The 20,802-nt window shown below is 44.0% G+C and overlaps 1 protein-coding gene across 1 annotated transcript in view; it reads right to left on the bottom strand.

Annotated features, from left to right (window-relative positions):
- Positions 1-20,802, bottom strand: part of SLC25A26 (solute carrier family 25 member 26) — a 298,689-nt gene that overhangs the window by 187,638 nt on the left and 90,249 nt on the right. Inside the window, exons 4-5 of the mRNA XM_082412391.1 lie at positions 17,087-17,253; positions 8,103-8,232 (exon numbers count right to left, since the gene is read on the bottom strand). The gene's annotated coding sequence lies outside the window, so the exon portion shown is untranslated. The remainder of the gene's footprint in view (positions 1-8,102; positions 8,233-17,086; positions 17,254-20,802) is intronic.

Raw genomic sequence — 20,802 nt, 5'->3', positions numbered from 1 at the left:
TGCAAAACTTTAGATTAAACGTGGGGGTCAGTCAGACTCTGGTCAAGGCAGAGAGGTCTTGGAGACAACGGGTATATTGAAAGGGGGAGATGGAACCATAAAGACAAAGGAAGAGGAAGGAGGTGGGCAGGTGGAAACCTTGGCTATGTCTCAGGCTGGCGGGGCATGGAGATAACCATTCTCATCTCCTCTTCGGATCCTTTTTGTTGTGTGGGAGTTATTGGGGCATAATGAGAACGTTTCTTGGTCTGGGTCTTGGAAAAAACAGTCCTGGGGACCGCAAACAGTCTGATGACAAAGATGAAAAGAAAGAGGTGCGATCTTGCTAATGGTACCCAGAGTTCTGGGAGGCTATAACCCTTTGGGGCAAAGGTTTCGATAAAGGATGGGGTGGGGTGGGGGAAGATTAGAAGGTAGCACATAAAAGTGGTTGAAAAAACACAACCCAATCATGAGAAAAACCGCTGTATCAGAGTGGTTCCCTGCAAGATGCCTATCTCTTTTGAAAATAAGGCAGGAAAGTTTCCATCAAACTGTTTTCTGTCAAATGCTGGCCCCTGACAGATTGTGGCATATGGAGTGTGGTTTGTCTTTTAAGTCATTGGGGTTTTCTCACACAACGTCACCAAATGGTGGCTGTAATTATGGCAGTAAATGCTTCTCAAATGACAGCTTTCTTTCTTCCTTAAAAGGGTGAACATTTTTAACAAGGCTGTGGAGTAGGCCACAGAGAAATATGTGCTGCAGGGCTTTTTGGAAAGGAGGCTAGAGAATGCAGTTCACCACTCAGAAAGGAAGCTGATTTCCTAGAAAGAGCCTGGGCAAAGAGCTAAGAGGCCAGAGTTCTAATCCAGGCCACATCCGGACCCCACCTGCTACTTTTGTGAGCTTCAGTGGGCAAGTCCCTCCGTCTCCCTGAGCCGTGATTTTCTCAGATGTGAATGTGGAGGATTGAAGCAAATTCTCTCTGCATGAAAGAGCTTCCTTAACTGCACCTACATATGCAAGGAGGATTATTACCCTCATCACCTCCACAACTTGTGTCTTTCTACGAAAGGTGAACAGCCTCCCGATTGTTTGTGCAAGGCTCGTGCTATGTGCACATGCACCCATCAGTGGCCTCTAGACATTGGATTAATATAAATCTGGCCCTCAGTCTTATGCTTAAAATCCTTCCATGTACCCCGCTGTCCCAACCTAACCTTGGATGGCAAGGACGCCCACAGTCCAGCTCTTCTCATGCTCTAGCCTCAAATCTTGTTGCTTTCCATGTCACATCTAGGCTCTAGCCACCCCAAAGTATATGCGGTTTGCCGCATGTGCCACTTTCTCTCACTTGCCTTGATAGATACATGGGTACCTTTGGCACAGAATGGTCTCCCTCTTACCCAGCTTTTCACCTGACTAAATCCTACTTTTTCTTCAAGTCCCAGTTTAAAAGGCACTTCCCCTGTGATGTGGGCTGAATTGTGCTGGCCCTCAAATTCATATGTTGAAGCCCTAACCCCCAGTACTCAGAATGTGAGTATTTGGAGATAGGGCCTTTACAGCAGTCATTAAGGTGAAATGAGGTCATATGGGTGGACCCTGATCCAATATGACTGGTGTCCTTATAAGGAAAGATTAGGACACAGACATACATGGAGGGAAGACCACATGAAGATGGCTGTCCGCAAGCCAAGGAGAAATCAACCCTTTCGACACCTTGATCTTGGACTTCCAGCCTTTAGAACTGTGAAGAAATAAATTTCTGTTGTTTAAGCCACCCACTCTGTGGTACTTCATTATGGCAGCCCGAGCAAACTAATACACCCTAGGAAGCCTTCCATGAATTCCAGGAGACCAGCCATGACCTTTTGTAACCATCCTTTATTTTCCTTTTCCAAACACTTATCACATTGAATTGTCTCCTTTTTACGTTCTGTCTCCTTAGTGTGTGAGCGTGTGTGGGTTGATGGCTCGGATTGCGGGGTGGATGACTGAAGGTCTTGAGGTCGGGATTGTGTGTCTCTGTATCATTAACACCTACTGAATGCCTAAAGGCATGTAGAAGGCATGCAGTATGTTTCCCATAGATGGATGGATGGATGTGAATGAAAAAAATCATGTCTGTTATCCAGATAATTTAGGTAAACAAAAACTCTCTTGCTGAAGAAAAGACATGGATTTGAAGCAGTATTTTCCTAGTCAGTTTACCTAAATTCACTAACTTCTAATCAAAGTATCTATACCTCACTAGACCTATGAAGTTACACATTCCAAATGTTCCCCAAATTGGTCATAGAATCATTAATAGTCAAAGAAAAATTTCTGGTGGGTTTTCCATTATTTACCTAGGTTCTGTGTTTCTCCATCTCTATTTCACTCCCATTCCCCATAGAAGTCAGGGTCAGTGATAGTGGGAGGAGAAGATGGAAGAGAGAAGAGATTCTTGGTGCATTTAGGAATCCACAATCCTCCACTTTCTATGTAACCCCCAATCATAGCACAAAATGATGAGCTTAAAGGAATAAATCCAAGATTAGAGAAGTTCTTTAGAAAATAAAATCCCAATTTGTGCTTTCAGTAATTGAAATCACCCAACGATACCCAGGCTAGATCCACTTTCTTGATATTTGGATAATGAACAACTGAAAGCCACAGCAGCCAGAGGGAGCAGTTAGAGAGAAAAAGAAAATTCAGAACTTGCCAATACATTCCACTCTGTCAACTCTGTCAGCGAAGTGTTTCCTTTAATTACTATTGATTTTCATAATAGTTTATTAACCCAATATGTCAATTCAAGTTTGTCACAGACTGTTGTGCATGTAGAATAATTCATTTTGCAGTCTTGGAAGGGAAGGGGGGGCAAGTGTAATGGGAATAAATGCATCCACCTTACACATTCATGTCTGCTTTTTAAAAATTGTTTTGATTGGGCAGAACTTTATTTTCTTTCAACTGAATAGATCAGTCATTCTGACAGTGTTCTGGCTCCCAGCATTAGAGTCTGAAGTACACTAATTACTCACTGGCTTTGAGGGGAGGGAGTGGGTGTGGAGAAATGGGAGACAGAACTGATTGGACAAATTAAGTCAATAAAACCACCTTACAACTTTCATTATTAACATCGTATAAATCTTATATAGGCAGCACAAGGACTTGCGTAGAATTGAGAGAATCAGGGTCAAGACTCGTTTTTTGCCACTGAAGACCCTATTCAAGCCTCCGTCTCCACATGAGTTAAATATGGGGCTTCGTGGTACCTGCCTCATCCTCCCTTCCCAAGCAGGAACAGGGCCCACATCAGCTTGCGGTAGGGCGTCTTAAAGGTTAGCGCACACAGAAAGCGAAGACGTTACAGGCTTCCTTGTTTACCGAAAGGTATCATTAACTTCCAAACACTGAAGGAGGATACAGCAGACTCAGAGTAATGCCTGGAACCAGAAGCTCCCAAGATTTACCAGTCTTGGCTAATAAAAGAGAAATTAAACAGCAATTACCACAGGAGGGAAATCAGATTAATGGGGTGGTGCTTTGTCTGAATATTAACTGTGAATTAGGAGATTCCGTTACAAGGCTCAGGCAGGGCATGCTTTATTGGTTCATCAATAAGGCACACGTTCTAATGGACTGCCATAAAACAAACTCTGAGGACCCAGCCCTGGCTTTCCTGCCGGAGACCAGAAACTCAAAAGAATTCACACGGTACAAAATCTCTTTTCTTCCAGTCTGTAAAACACTCACAAGAAGCACCGGGCTTTGTAGAAAAATGAGGATTTAAAAGGTCATGGACGCTTCCATCTTTCCTTTCTTCATTAGGGTCAAACCTACTTATACTTGTCAGGCCTAGAATTCCCTAAAAGGCAAAAAGTAACAACTCGGGCTTCCCTGGTGGCGCAGTGGTTAAGAATCTGCCTGCCAATGCAGGGGACACGGGTTCGAGCCCTGGTCTGGGAAGATCCCACATGCCGCGGACCGCGGAGCAACTACGCCCGTGCGCCACAACTACTGAGCCTGCGCGTCTGGAGCCTGTGCTCCGCAACGGGAGGGGCCCGCGCACCAAGATGAAGAGTGGCCCCCGCTCGCCGCAACTAGAGAAAGCCCTCGCACAGAAACGAAGACCCAACACAGCCAAAGATAAATAAATAAATAATTTTTTAAATTAAAAAAAAAAAGTAACAACTCAAATTTGCACAGGGCGTTTGAGGTAGGGCCATGTGGATGTGGTCCCGGTTGTTGCCAGCCTGTGGGTCAAAGGTTCATTCCCAAATCAGGCTGACTCTTACCCCCTAAAGCAGGACCTGAGCCTCCTCGTGTCACAGCACGTACTCATATGCTGGCCTCCTTGTGGAGGCCACTGCCCGCCAGCTCATGTCCCTCGGCGCCCTCCCTGCTGTCCCTCATTCCAGCATCAATACGGGAGAAGGTCCCCACCATGCTGAACCCAGTCCAAAGTATCCTGCTTGTGCACAGTGTATTACCAGGTGTTTCAGGAACTTCTTGGGCTCTTACCTATCTCTTCTCCACCCTGAGACTCAAGACCAATTCATGAGACAAGGTTGGGTGACAAAACTCTACTGTTCCTACCTCTCCCTTCTCCCCTTGCCTCTTCACGTATAAAGAGAAATAAATCCGTACTTTCCTTTAGCCAATAAAACAAAAGCTACCCGATATAACAATTTGTAAACAAAATACCTGTAAGAATCAACACATATAACCAAAAAGAGGAACAATACCACCTAGGTTTGTACTCAAGGGAACTAAAAATAACCATCCACACAAAAACTTTTAGTTACATGTTGGTAGCAATATTATTCATAATAGCCACAAAATGAAAGCAATCCAAATGCCTGTCGATTGATGAATGGATGAATAAAATGGGGTACATCTGAAATGGAGCAGGACTCTATGGTCCTTGCCCCCCCATGTCCTCAGTCTGCCTTTTGCCTGTGGAAAAAGTTTAGCCAAAGAATAAGTTTAATCACAGAAGTGAGAAAATGCAGAAACAGGAAAACAGTCAAAGGAGACCAAATAATAATAGTTTAGTCGGTAAGCATACTCAGGGACCTTTAGTTCTTCTTTAAGGGCTACAGATAATATTCTGAGCCACACCCTGTGAGCTGTCTTACAGATACTGAAACCCCACCAGGTGGAAGAAGTGAACTACACAATGACCGGACTGTAGCCATGACAGAACCTGCCACAATTCCAAGAATCGGCCTCCAAGAAATGGAAACAAACCGACCCTGGAACTGAAGATTAACTGTACCTAAAACAATCTAGATGACGCTGGTCAGACCACCGATGACCAATTGCAAGATGACTGTCAGAGCTGACTGTGCTGTTTCTGCATGCAACTCCCTCCCTCTGCCTATAAAAGCTGTTGCCCACTGATTGTTAGTTGGGGGGAGTAGTCCTTTGGACAGGCATCTGCCCTCCCCTGCCACAGTTGCTGGCATCCAAAATAAAGCAAATTTTCCTTTCTACCAACCTGTCTTCTTTATTGGCTTTTGAGCGGTAAGCAGCTCGACCCCACTTTCGGTTACACATCCATACAATAGAATATTATTAAGCTATAAAAAGGAACAAAGTACAGATACCTGCTACAACATGGATGAACCTTAAACTTACGCTAAGTGAAAGAAGCCAGACACAAAGACCACATATCGTCTGATTCCACTTGTATGAAACGTCCAGAACAGGTAAAGCCAGAGAGACAGAAAGTCAGCTGGTAGTTGCAAGGGGCTAAGGGCAGGGGGGGAATGGGGAGTGACTGTTAATGGGTATCTTTTGGGAGGTCATTTTTGAGGGAAGAGAATGTTCTGGAATTAGTGGTGACGGTTGTACAACTCTGTGAGTATACTAGAATTTAAAGGTGAATTTTATGGTATGGGAATTAGATTTCAATTGAAAAAAATTTTTTTAAGTGAGAAGTAGGAGAAAAGAAAGAATCACCAGCTCTCCAGTTCCTTCTAGCAAAATCAGACTTGGGCTCAGCTGAGAGATTCCACGACACCTACCAAGGATTGCAGTTAAGTTGGAAGCATCAAAAGGCTGTCTGCCTCCAAATGCGTCACTGCTTACTTACTGGTGCCTGACACGCTACTGTGGTTACATTCTAGTCAAAGTATTTTAATACTTTACTCTTATTTTTCGCATTTGTGGAACAATCTCTGAGTCCAGTCTTGCCTCTAAATGAAAACAAGTACAATACAATTCTTTGTCCCCTCAGTGGGTTTCAGGCTATATGGTTTGATGGAAAGGTTGCAAAACAACAAAAAAATCATTCTGCATTTGAGCTGATACCCATGGTTTTTCACTCTCCCTTTCTGTATTTGAATAGGAGCTTTGAAAGATATTGGACATGCATATGGCACTTAGTAGAAGATTCAGTGGAAATAGTAAGCTTGATGTAGTCACTTAGTTGTTCAGTACTTACTTTGAGGTAAGCTAGAGACAGGGGTCTGAGTCAGCTGGGACCAGATATTATTCATAAGAATCATGGATTTGGGAGCTAGAATGTCTGGATTTGAAGTCTAGTTCTACCGCAAGACTTTTTTTTTTTTTTGGCCGTGCCACATGGCATGAGGAATCCTAGTTATTCAACCGGGGATCAAAACCATGACCCCTGCAGTGGAAGCAGGAGTGGAATCCCAATCACTGGACCGCCAGGGAAGTCCCTACCACAAGACTTTGAGCAAATTATATAAGCTTTCTGTGCCTTGATCTCCTCAACTGTAAAATGGGAATAGTATAATTGTACCTCATAGTATAATTGTAGAAATGGTTTTTTTTTCGGTTTGTCTAATCACCTAACATTTATTTTTTTAATTAATTTTTATTGGTGTACAGTTGCTTTACAATATTGTGTTAGTTTCTACTGTACAGCGAAGTAAATCAGCTATACGTATACATATTTCCCCTCTTTTTTTGGATTTCCTTCCCATTTAGGTCACCACAGAGCATTGAGTAGAGTTCCCTGAGCTATACAGTAGGTTCTCATTAGTTATTTATTTTATACGCAGTGTCAATAGTGTATATATGTCAATCCCAATCTCCCAATTCATCCCACCTCCTCCTTCCCCCCTTGGTGTCCATACATTTGTTTTCTACGTCTGTGTCTCTATTTCTGCTTTGCAAATAAGATCATCTATACCATTTTTCTAGAGTCCACATATATGCGTTAATACACGATATTTGTTTTTCTCTGATTTACTTCACAGAAATGGTTAATACATGTAGAGCTTTTAGAACATAGCTGTGATATTGTGATTTATAATAAGAAATATATATTTGATCTTCATCTCCATTTCTGGAAGAGGCCTCCTAAAACCCTTGGAATTTCCTAAGTGATAAGAGTGACAAAGGTGTCTTTTTTTATGTTAATGAGGTGTGGGACTGAGCCCTTAACCTGTGGAATGTGGTACTATCTCTCGGTGGAGAGTGTCAGAATTGAGTTGAATTGTTGGACACCCAGCTGGTGTCCGTATTGCTTAGTGGTGTGGGGTACCTTCTCTCAAACTGAAATTTGTGACCAGAATAGTTATTTGCCTTGCATATGTTAAGTGTTCAGTAAACCTTAGCTGCTGTTATTTCTGAGGATGGCGAGAGAATAGACTCACCCTTTGCTGCATCCTTTCTATGGAAGCTGTTGGGAAAAGCCCAAGAGGCTTGAAATTGAGGTAAACAGATGAACAGCTCTCCCACTGCACCCCCTCTACTTCCCCTGAAGCCTGCACTAGGCAGGCCTCCAAAGCAAGCAAAGGCAGGTGGCTCTCGGAATGTGGTTTGTCCTGAGCCACTCAGAGCTGTGTCAATGTCCCAAAAGAGCATTAGTGAGGGTGACTCCTGGGCCTCGTTGTCCCTAAGCCAGCCCAAGTTCCATGCTTTGGCCCCCATTGTTCCTCATATCATGACAAGCACAGGGAGAATTGCAAGGAACATTCTGCACTCTACTCTTACGTCCTTCTTTGTAAGTAGAACAACCAGATCCTGGCACTATTTTGGATATTTTGTGCCAGTATGACAGAATAGAACATTCTAAATGGCAATTAAAAATAAACTTCCCACCCCTTGTCCCATCACCTTATATCATATTGCCAGTTCCTCCATGCACTTACCACTATCTGAACTGGTATCGTGCTCGTGTTCATGTTTGCGGTAATGTACGATTGTTTGTCTCGTAGAATGAGGGTTCCAGGAGGGCAAAGTTCTTGACTGCCTTCCTTGTCACTGCTGGATCCCCAGCACCTGGAACAGTGACCAGAACATAGTAGGCATCCAGTGAATATTTCTGGAATGAATGAATGATACTTGCCCCAGAGCTCAGCATGGTGTCTGTGTTCCAGACACAATAATCTCTACCGATAATCTCTGCTCAGCCTCCACTTCCCCTCTGACAGAACCAATCAGTGTCTTCCCTCAGTGCCTCTGCTTCTGGGGCCCCTCCACAGTGGGAGGCGCGTCAGAGGATCTCCCCCAAGACACACACTGCCTCTGCCATCATGGCTGATCGGACCTGGGGTGAACTCCTTCCCTAAGCTGAGACACTCCTAATTATGTTCTGGGAAATTCTGGTTTGGCACTCAGAGATTCTGATTAATAAGGGTTGGAGCAGGGACTTCACTGGTGGCGCAGTGGTTAAGCATCCGCCTGCCAATGCAGGGGACACGGGTTCGAGCCCTGGTCCAGGAAGATCCCACATGCCACGGAGCAACTAAGCCCGTGCGCCACAACTACTGAGCCTGAGCTCTAGAGCCCGTGAGCCACAACTACTGAGCCCACTATCCACAACTCCTGAACTCCACGTGCCTAGAGCCTGTGCTCCGCAACAAGATAAGCCACCGCAAGCAGAAGCCCGCGCACCGCAACAAAGAGTAGCTCCCGCTCGCCACAACTAGAGAAAGCCCGCGTGCAGCAACGAAGACCCAACTCAGCCAAAACTAAATAAAATAAAATAAATAAATTTATAAAAAATAAAAATATATTAAATAAGAGTTGGTGCTTAAAATGAGAGACTGGAGTTGTCTGGTCTCAAATATGTTCAAAGCAGAAGGAGCCAGTATGAAAGTAAAGAGAATGAAACGCGCTGCAGAGAGGAAGTGAGATGAGAGAGGAGCGGGGGCAGAGAGAGGGAGACATAGTCTGGGCAAGTGAACTCGCTGATTGGAGCATGCTGGTTTCGAGTTTTTCATCTTATCCCTCAAGACCTGGCTGTACTTCCAGCCTTACTTATTTTTTTTCAGTTCACATTATTGGCTGGGTTTTTATTTCTTGCCCACAGATAATTCCTGACCACCAAACCCTAGCACATGGGAGGCATCCTCAAAACCTTTGTTGACTTGACTTGGTTTTTCATTCATTCATTCATTCATTGGTTCACTAACTCAACAAATGTTTATAGAGCCAGGCACTGGGCTAGAAAGTAGAGGCGAACAGGTATGCAAAAAGTTAGACACCGCCCCTGCCTTGGTGGAATTCTGGCAGGGAGACAGCCATTAATAAAATAAAGACAAGAAGAGAAATAGTGAATTTAACTATGCGTCATACACTGCCTAGTATGTGCCAGGAATGGTGTTGGGCTTAAGTCATCTTAAGTATTATGGTGACCACCATCTGCTCAGAATGGGGACCCGCATACAGTTCTTTTTTTTTTTTTTAATTTTTATTTATTTATTTATTTATTTATTTATTTATTTATTTATTCATGGCTGTGTTGGGTCTTCGTTTCTGTGCGAGGGCTTTCTCTAGTTGCATCAAGCAGGGGCCACTCTTCATGCGGTTCGCGGGCCTCTCACTATCGTGGCCTCTCTTGTTGTGGAGCACAGGCTCCAGACGCACAGGCTCAGTAGTTGTGGCTCACGGGCCTAGTTGCTCCGCGGCATGTGGGATCTTCCCAGACCAGGGCTCTAACCTGTGTCCCCTGCATTGGCAGGCAGACTCTCAACCACTGCGCCACCAGGGAAGCCCCCGCATACAGTTCTTTACCAAAGAGCTAGTACACATTTTATCTGATTTGACTCTCATACTGATTCCACATGACTGGTCTTAGAAGATGCCCATTTTTTACAGGCACCCACAAGGGTTAAGTGACTTATCCAAAGTCAATGAGGCCCATCAGAGGCAAAGCCAGAACTTAACTGCTGTCTTCTGTCTCCAAAGCCCAGTGGGGTTTTTTTTCCACTCCTACAAAATGTTGCCTCTTCTGTGAGATGGCACTGCACAGCCCTGTGGAAAATACAGGCAGAAGGAATCCAGGCAGGACTCGCTGTCCTATTTTTAGGATAAACTCTGCCAAAACAATGCAGACAGCAAAGGGAAGAGGCATCTAGCCAGCTGTCTCTGCTGAAGCTCTGGTCTATTCCCAGGGCAGGATCTCTGATAGAGGCCCAGGGTCCCCCCAAGAGGCAGGGTGGATGGCTGAACTGCGTGAAGCCTCCTGTCTCTTCCCCAAATCTCCCGGGCAGCCAGGGTCTGGTACCCGGGGGTTTCATATTCAGGTACCACAGTGAGACGATAAACACAGTCTGGCTACAGAGCTTCCAGGAGGCTCAGACCAGGCTCATCACAATTACATTAAAGGACTCGAATAAACTGGAACTCCTGGGGAACCTTGTTTTCCTCCTGACCCATCTCCCAGCACCCATAGGAAGGATAGAAATTACCTCGTCGGAGCTATAAAAACGAATGCCAGGGCTTCCCTGGTGGTGCAGTGGTTGAGAATCTGCCTGCCAATGCAGGGGACACGGGTTCGAGCCCTGATCTGGGGAGATCCCACATGCCGCGGAGCAACTAAGCCCGTGAGCCACAACTACTGAACCTGCGCGTCTGGAGCCTGTGCTCCGCAACAAGAGAGGCCGCAACAGTGAGAGGCCCGCGCACTGCAATGAAGAGTGGTCCCTGCTTGCCACAACTAGAGAAAGCCCTTGCACAGAAATGAAGACCCAACACAGCCAAAAATAAATTAATTAATTAATTAATTAATTAAAAAAAAAAATACGAATGTCAGTAAAATCCCCAGAGCTTTCTCGGTGCGCTGGAACCCTGTCTTCAGACAATCTTTCCTCCAAGGAAGACAAAATCATGAACTAGCTGGGGTTTTCATTTGACTTTATAAGACCAAGGCACATTCTGTTACTGTTTCTCAAGGTGTGCTCTGTGGAACACCTGTATTCAAATCAACTTTATCAGGATAAGCGTTCAGTTGACTGGCCCCCATTCCAGACTGGATGAATCAATACTTTAGAGCATGGGACCCAGGAGCCTTCATTTTAAACAAGCACTCCTGCTAATTCTTAAGTACAATAGAGCTTGAAAATAAATGACCATTTTATACTGTATGTTTCCCTACCAGTGTGCCAGAATATACTGCAAATAAATCATTGGTTCTAACATCTTGTCCCTCTAGGTCAGGGGTCCCCAACCTCCGAGCCGTGGACCGGTACCGGTCCGCAGCCTGTTAGGACCCGGGCCGCACAGCAGGAGGTGAGCGGCGGGCGAGCGAGTGAAGCTTCATCTGCCGCTCCCCATTGCTCCCCATCGCTCGCATTACCACCTGAGCCATCTCCCCCCACCTCCGCCTGACCGTGGAAAAATTGTCTTCCACAAAACTGGTCCCTAGTGCCAAAAAGGTTGGGGACCGCTCCTCTAGGTCAAGGGTTCTCAACCTCCATACTGTCAACATTTGGGCCAGGTAGTTTTTGTTTGAGGGAGGGGGTTGTCCTGTGAATTAGATGATGTTTAGCACCATCCTACTAGATACCAGTAGTGACAACTAAAGAAGGCTCCAAATGTCAATAGAATGTCAATGACAAATGTCCCCTGGGGACAGAATCCTCCCCCCTACCCACTACTGAAAAGCACTGCTCTAGGTAAGTGGTTTCCAACCCTGGCTGCACATTGGAGTCACTCAAGGATCTTTGTAAAACTTGGGTTATTGGACTTTACCTCAAGAAAGTCTTATTTGTTTGATCTGGGGTGGAAGCTAGGCACCTATGTTTTTAAGGTTTCCCAAATAATTCTAATGTGGCAGAGTTGAGAACCGCTGCTCTAGGTAGACACTTGGAGGCAAGGGTCCACATGTATGTTTGTGACTTCATGGAAGGTATAGACACTCAAGTCACAAAGATGGGATTATCTGAGCACCTATGTATCATCAGGACCAGTCACCCAGATAGGACGACATGAGCCACCTCTTCTGAAACTAACAGGCAACTTCAGCCAAATACATTATAAATCCCTCCCACTTCACCCCATGTATAACCTAAATCAGAGTTTAAAATAGACCTTTTCTTGACGGCTAGGAAAACAGAAAACCTCTTTTCTATTGGTTGGTAAAATATAGAGATATGACAGCTGAAAGAGCTACAGTCATTTTGCCACCATCAGAGAAGTCGACCAAAACTGGAAAGGGCACTCAGAGGAGGGGAGCACCAAGAGAATCACAGAGAAACAAAGCTGTAACCTTGATCAAATGGTACCTGAATTCCACCCTGTCAAGTTATATTCAGGTACATGACTGTCTCCTGGCTTATAATCCTCAATTTGGCCTGAATAAAAATTTCCATTTCTTTCTTAGATTGACTATTTTTAAAATTTATTTTATTTATTTATTTTTGGCTGCATTGGGTCTTTGTTGCTGTGCATGGGCTTTCTCTAGTTGCGGCAAGCGGGGGCTACTCTTCGTTGAGGTGCACGGGCTTCTCATGGCGGTGGCTTCTCTTGTTGCGGAGCACGGGTTCTAGGTGTGGCACATGGGCATGTGGGCTCAGTAGTTGTCGCTCGCCGGCTCTAGAGCACAGGCTCAGTAGTTGTGGCGCACAGGCTTAGTTGCTCCACGGCATGTGGGATCTTCCCGGACCAGGGCTCGAACTGTGTCCCATGCATTGGCAGGTGGACTCTTAACCACTGCGCCACCAGGGAAGTCCTAGATTGACCATTGATTAATTTTTTTCATCAACAAGGCTTGCTACACAAAGAGTGGTCCTTGAACCAGAAGCCTCAATGTCACCTAGGAACTTGTTAGCAATGCAGAATCTCAGGCTCCTCTCCAGATCTACTGAATCAGAAACTGCCTCGTAAAAAGATCCCTGAGGAACTTGTATGAACATTAAAGTTTTAGAAGCCTGGGCTTAGATAACTGCTCTCTCAAGCACTGGGCTAGATGATAGGGAGCCAAGGATAAGGAAAAAACAGACTTGTTTACTTGGTTTCTCTGACTTGATTAGATGCCCTGTTTTATACTTGCCAACACCTCAACTTCATCAGTTCATTCATTCTTTCACTCATTCAACAAATATGTATTTAGCACTACATTTAGGAGTTTAACAAAATTAGCAAAAATATTAAAAAGCGAGCAAAGAAGAGAGAAGAGGCAAACTCTGCCCTTTAAGAAGCTCCCTGTGTATTTGAGAAAACAGATATCATAATCACACAGGTAAATGTTAAGGTGCCAATTACGTCTAAGCGCTACCCTGGAGAGGTACTGTGGGGATTCCTCCCATGGGGGATATTTGATCTGATCAGGATGGTCAGGCAAGCCTGCCCTGAGGAGATCAGAAGGGTGGGTAGAGAAGGGTGGGACAGGTAAAGAGGAGAATGCTCAGGGCAGAAGGAAAAGACAATGCGTAAAGCCCTTCCACGCAGGAAGAAGCGGGTGAACTCAACAAGTTGCCAGGAGACAGGGAGCGTGGGATGCAGAGAACTGACCTGGGAACGGGGAGGGTCAAAATGAGCTCAAACAGGTAAGCAAGGGTCAGCCTCTTTTAACACTTTAAAACCCACATTAAGGAGTTTTTCCCCTTAATCCTCAAACTAACAGAAAGCCACTGATGCATTTTGTTTTATTTTAATATTTATTTCACTGTGGCAAGAATACTTAACATGAGATCTACCCACTTAACACATTTGTACATGTACCTTATTGTTGACTCTAGGCTGACAGTGTTGTACAGCACATCTCTAGAGCCTATTCATCCTCTTTAACCGAAACTTAATGCTCATTTATTAGTAACTCCCCATTCCCCCCACTTCCAGCCCCTGGCAACCACCCTTCTACTCTCTGATTTTATAAATTTGACTATTTTTGATATCTCAAATAAGCAGAATCATGTAGTATTCGTCTTTCTGTTTCTGTAACTGGCTTATTTTACTCACCGTAATACCCTCAAGCTTCATCCATGTTGTTGCATATTGCAGAGCTTCCTTTTATCATAAGGTTGAATAGTATTCCGCTGTGTGTATATACTACATTTTTTTTATCCATTCACCTGTCAATGAACATTAGGTTGTTTCCACACGTTGGCATTGCGAATACTGCTGTCTTGAACGTGGGAATGTTAATTTCTCTTTGAGACCCTGATTGCAATTCTCTGGGTTAAATACCCAGAGTTGGGATTGCAGGATCACAGAGTAGCTCTATTTTTTAATTTTTTGAGGAACCTCCACACTGTTTTCCATGGTAGGTGTATCAGTTTGCATTCCCACCAGCAGTGTGCAAGCCTTCCCATCCTCACCATATTCCTCGCCAACATTCGCTGTCTCTTTTGATAATAGCCATCCTGACAGGTGTGAGGTGGTATCTCATTATGGTTTTGATTTGCATTTCCCCAATGATTAGTGACATTGAGCATCTGTTCATATACCTGTTGGCCATTTGTATATCTTCTTTGGAAAAATGTCTCTTCAAGTCCTTAGCTCAGTTAATCAGGTTTCTAGTTTTTTTGCTGTTGACTTGCAGGAGTTTCTTATATATTTTGGAGATTAATCCCCTATCAGATACGTGGTTTGCAAATATTTTCTCCCATCCCATAGGTTGGGATCACTCTGTTGATTGTTTCCTTTGCTGAGCAGGAAGTCACTGATGCATTTTAAATATAGTGTTTTCCCGCATAGCACAGTTTATCAACTGAGAATGTGCACAATCTGAGCCCTGTCCCAACATCTTTTGTCCTTGTCTTTCCCCTTCCTTTCCTTACCACCCAGCAGAGTAGACCAGCATAGCTTAGCATGTTCACACCACACTTGTTATTTGGGGCAGACAGACAGAATGGAGCCGTGGGTCAGGCTGACTTGGATTAAATCCATTTCTACATCTTCTTTGCTGCGAGGGCCACAGTGACAGTGGTCCTACTGCAAGTGACACCATAATCACAGCATGCTCAGCACTCCACTGCATACCCAGGCCCAAAGAAGGATGGACTAAATAACTGTTGGATGAATGGCCTAGCCCAGGTTCCTTAACCTCAGAGAGCCTCAGTTTCCTTGTCTGTAAAATACGATAATAATAGTACCTGCTTCCTAGTGTTGCCTTAGAGATGTGACCATATAGTTACATAGCACAACCAGACGTTCCCTCAACACACACACACAAGAGGTCCCAAAGGAAAGATAGTATGAGCTGCCGGTTTCCACCATCACCTACCGCAATCACAGAGGGTCTATTAAATATTGTCCAAATAACTCCGGAATAATCCAGACGGTTTTGCAAGTGGATGGAGAGAAGGAAATGTCCTCATTTACTACTATCTCATAGTTTCTGATACTGTCTCAATTTCATCCTGTTAATTACTATTCTTCTAGGTACCATATTATACATTTTTTCTTAATTATGCATTTTTTAAGTTCATACTTTTGTTGTTCTCACAGCACAAAGCTACCTTTTAATAAAGTCACCTTTGTAGGTCAAGTTCCTCTGGTTTGGAGATGTGGAGCCAAGCCTTTATCACAGCCTAAACTTTGATCTCCTGGGCTGTTGTACTGATCTGTGAATGAGGAGTCTCTGAACCTTGAAAAGCCTCACGTTGGGTCACAGACTAGACACTTGTCACCGATCGTTCCCTTCCCTCACCCTTCTCCTCCTACCCATGGAGCTCTGACATGTGCTAGCATGTGACCTTGGATAAATTACTTGTCCATGTCTCAGTTTCCTCAACAGTAAAGCAGGGCACAGAAGAATCATGGTAGAATGGTGAAGAGCTAGGTGAACCCCAGTTGGCCTGGGACAGTCCTGGTTTGTGTTTAATTATTCCAGTGTCATTATAAAAGTGTCCTGGCCCAGCTGATAAATTGCATAGTTATTTTATTAAAAGCATAGGTTTGGGGTTGAGCCAACCAGGATCTGAATGACAATTTAGTTCCTTAGTGCCATTAGCAAGTTACTTAACCTCTCTGTACCTCAGTTTATTTACCTGGAAAATGGCGATAAGGATATTATTTCCCTCGGACTTCCCTGGTGGTGCAGTGGTTAAGAATCTGCCTGCCAATGCAGGGGACATGGGTTCGATCCCTGGTCCGAGAAGATCCCACATGCCGCGGAGCAACTAAGCCCATGTGCCACAACTACTGAGCCTGCATGCCACAACTACTGAAGTCCACGTGCCTAGAGCCCGTGCTCCACAACAAGAGAAGCCACCGCAATGAGAAGCCCGCGCACCGCACCGAACAGTAGCCCCCACTCGCCGCAACTAGAGAAAGCCCACGCACAGCAACGAAGACCCAACGCAGCCAAAAATAAGTAAAATAAAATAAATAAGTTTATTTTAAAAAAAGAATATCATTTCCCTCAATGGTTATTTATTTATTTATTTTTAATTATTAGCACCTTTTAATTATTATCTATTTATTTATTTATTTATTTGGCTGTGTTGGGTCTTCGTTTCTGTGCGAGGGCTTTCTCTAGTTGCGGCAAGTGGGGGCCACTCTTCATCGCGGTGCGTGGGCCTCTCACTATCGCGGCCTCTGTTGTTGCGGAGCACAGGCTCCAGACGCGCAGGCTCAGTAGTTGTGGCTCACGGGCCTAGTTGCTCCACAGCATGTGGGATCCTCCCAGTCCAGGGCTCGAACCCATGTCCCCTGCACTAGCAGGCAGACTCTCAACCACTGTGCCACCAGGGAAGCCCTCCCTCAATGGTTATTATAAGAATAAATGAAAACAATATAGGAAAGAGCACCATGAACAGTAGCAATGACCACCCTCATCCTTCTCATTGGAGATTCTGTTTACTCAGGACACTTTCAGTCTCAAGTGTGAGAAATACGCCTCCAAGTAACATAAGCAGAAAAGAAAACTTAAACATAAAACTGCAATGTCCAAGGGATTTTCTACCTTCACGTGCTTCAGGGTTCAGGGGCTTCAGTGATGTCATCAGGAATCTATGATCTTCTTCCATCTTTCAGTTCTCTCTTCCTCTGTGTTGGCAGCGTTCACCAAAAGGCTCTCTACATGGTGGCAAAAGCAGCCGCTGAGCGCTCCAAATTTAGGCTTTAGAGTTCCTGATTTCAGAAGGAGAAAGATCTTTATTTCTCAGCATCCATACCAATCCTTGGGAAAGGTCTCTGAGTGGCTCCAGTGGGGTCCTGTATCCACTTATCCCCATGCAGAAGGAGATGGAGCATGCTGATTGGCCAGGCTGGGTCACATGCCCCCACATGGCAAAGGAAATGGGTACTCGTGATTAATGGCTCCATCAAGTAGAGGTGGGCAGAAAAAGTTGCCCAGAAGGAATGAAGGATAGACAAAAAAATAACAGATGTCTTTCACATATATCCTTAAGAAATGATTATTAAACTACACTCAGTTCTCAGTGTTCCCATGTTGAGAGACTGGTCTCTGATACAGACACACAGAATTTAGTTCAATTCCATGAAGAGCTAAAAAGAAGAAAATAATGGATAATAAAAGAAAAAAAGTTTTTCAAAATGGCGGGAAGATACAAGAGACATAGCCCATAGCAGATAATGTATCTTTATAACGTGGTTTCCTGTACTGCTGCCTCTCCATTTGCTCGGGCACATCCATTACCCTCAGCTCTCTGCCCAGCTCTGTGCTCTTGAGGCCCGCCTCTTAGGAGGGCCTAAGCCAGGTTCCACTGGGATTGGATCAGGGGAAGAAATAGGGGCTGGCATAATTGTTTCCCCCAGCTCAGTCTCTGCCTTGCCAAGATCCTGCCAGACTCAAGCTTTCTCCAGACTCTGTAATCAAGTTCCTTCTCCTTGGCCTTTTGTAAAGGTTGTTGACAGCTTCCCATGTTGCGTCCTTGGGTGCTTCATCATGAACTATTGACTTCTTAACCCTGCCCACTCCTCTCTACAAAGTGATTAAACTCAGTTCAACTCTCTTTGCTGAAACTCTTGAGTATGCCTTCTGTTTATAGCCAAGACCCTGACCCCTAGTTCGCCTATATTAGTTTTCTCTTTTCCCCCCATATTAAACAAATAATACAGATCATTGTTTAAAAATGTGAGAATACAAAAAAGAAAAGAAAAAAATCATACCTTATCTTACCCCTAGATGTGATGATTACATAAATTTTGGGATATACCCTTCCATAATTTATTTTTTGCATGTAAATACGTATATACACATTGTTTTTACAAAAGTGGAATGATTATTCAGTTTTTAAATAGAAAGTTCTCAAAAGTGAAAAGTGCATAAGAATAGTCTACCTTTCCTATTAAAACAGATCATAGGAAGCTAATGTTCTCAGATTAAATTTCAATCATACAAAAATTAACTTTATATTTGTAGAACATTATTATTATGATTATTATAACTTCACTTTTTTTTCCAGAACAATTACAAAATGATTATTTTCAGAGTTCTCACTTATAAAGTGACTTAACTTTCAAATTTTACTCAGGCTGGGAAAAAATAAATGTGAGGAATATTTTTTTACTTAGCTGGTTTTCAGTGAATTTCTTCTACAATCATAGAGGAGAAGGAAAAAAAGAGAGAACTCAAATGAGATGGCACATTTTCTAGTTTTGATTTCCATCTGGAGGGGTTATATTTAGCTCAAAATGAGGATATAACATTTTCCCTAGGTACCTCACTTTCAAAGAATAAAAAAAAAAATTGCCAAATGATGATGAGTATTTTAAAAAACACAAAAGTTATGTGTCGCACAATCTGAATGGAATGCTGATTCAGCAATGCCTGTCAAACAAGGCAAAAGAATTTGGGACTTTGTATCTTGCCAAGAATTGTTTTATAACTGGATGCCCAGGCATGGCTGAAACTATTCGAAATGTTCTCACCAGTTGGTAATTTAACAAAAGTAATAAATATGAAGTCCACTTTGGAACCTGATGTGGTCAGCAATGAACTGAATTATTTGTCTCCCCCCCACCAACCAAATTCATATATTGAAATCCTAATCCTCAATGTGATGGTATTAGCGGGGGGAGGGAGGGCTTTGGGAAGGTAATTAGCTCCTGAAGTTGGAGCCCTCATGAATGGGATTAGTGCCCTCATAAAAGGGACCCAAGACAGCTCTCTCACCCTCTTTCCACCATGTGAGGATACAATAAGTCCAATTTGCAACCCAGAAGACGGTTCTCACCAAAACCCAATTATGCTGGCACCCTGATCCCAGACTCCCAGACTCCCAGCCTCCAGAACTATGAGAAATAAATGTTTGTTGTTTAAGCCACCCAGTCTATGGTAGTTTGTTATAGCAGCTTCAAATGACCAAGACAGTGTCCTTTAAAATGAATATGACCACATTTATCGGTCCAAGTTATTCAGAGTGATCTAAAATAACAAAGTGTTTATCTGCCAAAAAGAACTGGGAAACATTTACTCATGCAAAACTTGTGAAGCATTTATACTCCCACTCAATCATTTCTGTGATCTGATATCTTCATTTTCTCCTCTTAGATGATATTCACTGCTCTTCTCTCAGCGTTTCTAATACTGCTTAGGGAAGACATGGCAAATATAGATTTTTTTTTTTCCCCAGTCTCCAGCCCCATTAACTCAGTTTTTTAAACCATTGATTTTACAGTAATTCCTAAAAGATTCCTTCTGGACTGCATCACCTCTCTGACTCACCCACCCCTGCCCTCATGGCTCCAGAAAATTCTTGGCTTGGGCGTAAACCCTGCTTCTTGGGCTGGGGCTTCCCCAGTTGCAGAAGGAACTGCAAGGTCAACCAAACGTCTGACTCTTTCACCTATATAGTCCTTGTAAATGTTGTCTGGAGTCATGTTCTTTACATTTATTCCAGTTCCCAGAACTTTATGAGTATTGAGCTTTTGAAAGCATGCTGAGAGAGGCGAAGAGATACAGAAGCCCTCAGCAGTGACGTCAATGCAGTGCCTACTTCCATTTAACTGTGTCTGGTAGTGTGTACGAGAGTCTGCACAAAAATCACTCTGTGCTCTTGGCCTCAGTTGAGCCGCCTTTACTTCCAGGACTCTGCTCTTAGAAACCCACATTCTAAAAAAATAAAAAAGAAACCCACATTCTTAGTCCATCTCAGGAGACAGTCTTCGGCCCTGGTGGGCATTATGGTATGCTTCTTATCATCTATTTGCATCCAATTGTCTTCCACACACACCACATCCTGCCACCCCTCAGCTCAGCACTCCTGCAGATCCTACGCATTCTCTGTGAAGCAGAATACAGTTTACACATTCAGTAAAATCTGGGGCCTCCCGGGAAGGACCTGGGGAACACCAAGTGTACCGTTTCCTGCTCGTTGAGAACCATGGGTCCAGAACCTGAAGTTACCTAGACAGCTTCAGTGGCTTCATTCCAAAGAACAGGCCCCACTTTTTACTGATTAAGATTGTAAGAGCTTGGGGGCCTTCTTCGAGGAGCGTACTGGTAGAAATCATACTTCAACACAGGCTGACGTCACCAGGCTCCAGCCACAGTGGCCTCCTTTTGTTGTTTTGGTTCCTTAGCTACACCAAGGGCATTCACGCCTGGGGGCTTTGTTCAATCTGTTCCCTCTGCCTGGATGCTCTGCCCCTAGACCTTGATAAGCTGCTTCCTTTTCATCATCCAGGTCTCAGCTTGAACATGACCTTCTCAGA

The sequence above is a fragment of the Balaenoptera physalus genome (genome assembly GCF_965194825.1).
Source record: "Balaenoptera physalus genome assembly, chromosome: 11".
Taxonomy (NCBI): Eukaryota; Metazoa; Chordata; class Mammalia; order Artiodactyla; family Balaenopteridae; genus Balaenoptera; species Balaenoptera physalus.
Note: the sequence above shows the minus strand (reverse complement) of the source record. Positions and strands in the feature narration are given on the sequence as shown.